We start from the raw sequence: 2,500 nt of genomic DNA, 5'->3' as shown, positions 1-2,500 counted from the left end.
AGAAACACTGAAAGATCACGAGTGAGAAAGAAACCCGGCAGATATTTGCTGCAGAAGAGCCAAAGGTGGATCCTATCACAGAATGTGGACAATGTAAGACGATTATATCGTAATTAGCAATTTATTGTAAGAAAGGACAACGGAAAAAGAACTTGATATACACGCAAGAAAAGGCTATAAGAAAGCTGCCACTTATAACAGTAACTTAGCCTAGGGTGATACCCCGCAAAGTTATAAGATGCAACTCAAAGAATAATAATAATAATAATAATAATAATAATAATAATAATAATAATAATAACAAAGTGTAAACCGTCTAACAAGTGAGTGCAGCAAGTTGGCACAACGTGAATATAAGAGGCGCCACGACAACGTTGCACGGTATGTGCATTGGCAATCGTGTGGAAAGGCAGAACTTGAGCGGACCAATAAGTGGTACAAACACACCCAAGAGCGATCGAGTGGTAGAAAACGAAGGTTTTCTACAGTGTGACAGGATAGTTGTTGCTCGAAGGCGGGTATTGTTTTCGTTAATGAGCAAGCAAAGGAGGCCATGATCATTGACATCGCCATTCCAGGAGGTGCGCGAGTAAAAGACAAAGAACTGGAGAAAATAGAGAAGTACCAAGTTCTTAGGGAAGAAATAAGAAAGTTGTGGAAGCTGAAGAAAGTGACTGTAGTGCCAGTTGTGATCGGAGCATTAGGGGCTGTATCTGATAAGTTTGACGAACACATTGAAAAGCTTGGCACCACCATCAGACTTGAAGTGATCCAGAATACTGCTCTATTGGGAACGGCTAGACTCCTAAGAAACGTTTTTTCCCTTTAGGGAATCAGGAGAGGACTCCCTTGGGAACTTTAGGAAGTTCTTGTTACTCGCTCTCAAGGGAAATAATTGACCAGGCCAGGAGCACCTCTTAGACCTGTGGTGTTACACAGCAATAATAATAATCATAATAATAATAATAATAATAACAAGGACAATTTCTAAAGCGCCTTATCCAAAAGTTTTAAAGCGTTTAACAATTAAAAGATAAAATCTTAACAAAAATATATTACAGTTTAACTAAATCACTCACTAAAATGACGCTTGAAAAGGTAGGTTTTTAAACTACGCTCAAAAGAAACCAGATCAGAACTACTTTTAATACCCTCTGGAAGGATGTTCCAGAGTCTGGAGCGCAGACAGAGAAAGCACGGTCACCAAGAGATTTGACGGCCTCCACTGTGGGATCACTAATAGGTTGCTATCCGAAGACCGTAAGAACCTATCTACAACCCATCTATCTATCTATCTATCTATCTATCTATCTATCTATCTATCTATCTATCTATCTATCTATCTATCTATCTATCTATCTATCTATCTATCTATCTATCTTCATGTGGCGCCGGAAGTTCAGTGGCTTAAATTGGATAATATATATAACATCGTCATGACAAAGTGAGGAGGCAATGGCGTAGTGGTTTATATAGGGCACTGGTCTTGATTTGCAGACATTTGGGATTCAAGACCTGTTATGACTACTCCTTTATTTGTATCTGGTAGTCCTTGGTTTAGCATGTCAGCTGCACTTGTACATTGCTAACTGGTTTTACTCTGGCCAGTTGGGATTCTCTTTGATTGTGTTTCATTTGCCCTGAAAAGGTTTGGAATAGTTAAGCCTTTTCTTCTTTCGGTTTAGGGATCGCATTTACAGAATTTCTAAAATTAAATTTCCCAAAAAATCCGAAGACGAAATGCCCTTTGCCAAAGCAGCCTAAGAGGTAATGCTCGGAAAAGTCTGGATTCAACATTTGCGTCACGAGATCACGTATTCTTTGTTCGAATAAATTGTATTCTTTTTACTCCGTTCATTTTGATAAATAAATAAATAAATAATCAGTTTATTTAACCCTTTGGTAGTGTAACACTAAATTACAAGGGAGATCAATTCTACACAGAACACATAAATACACTTAGGCAAGGAAGGCAAAAACAATTAAACCCTATTATGACTGTGTGTAACGAAATTACTAAGGCGGTCCGTTCTGACAATAGGCTGATTTAGCAACAGAACGGGATCTTCAATTGGCGACGGGAGAACGCGCGGAATAGTATGGATTCTACTATAATCTGACCTAATATAGAAAATTCTCTGTGCGCGCCGTCGTCAACTGACGTTCCCGCTGCATTGCTAAATCAGCCTAATGCGGAATTCAGAACGGGAAAAACCCGACCTCAACCCGAAACTATGAGCGACATTCGTGGGCTGTGGAAGCAGGACTTCTTGATGTTAGAAATGAAACGCCTGCAAGCCTCATCACGGCGCGCCAACAGCGTAGGCAAGCCACAGCTCACGATTGCCGATTCATAAGAGCAATCTGGAAATATGATTCATAGCGCAGACTTCTGCACGCTTTCCAAAAACTGAACCAGACAGGCGGGTAACGCGGCCCACACTGGAGATGCCACACTGAGATCAGCTGGTGGGAGGCCTGATTTCCTTAAGACTCGTAA

Source organism: Montipora capricornis, chromosome 10 (genome assembly GCF_036669925.1).
Source record: "Montipora capricornis isolate CH-2021 chromosome 10, ASM3666992v2, whole genome shotgun sequence".
Classification (NCBI taxonomy): Eukaryota; Metazoa; Cnidaria; class Anthozoa; order Scleractinia; family Acroporidae; genus Montipora; species Montipora capricornis.
Note: the sequence above shows the minus strand (reverse complement) of the source record.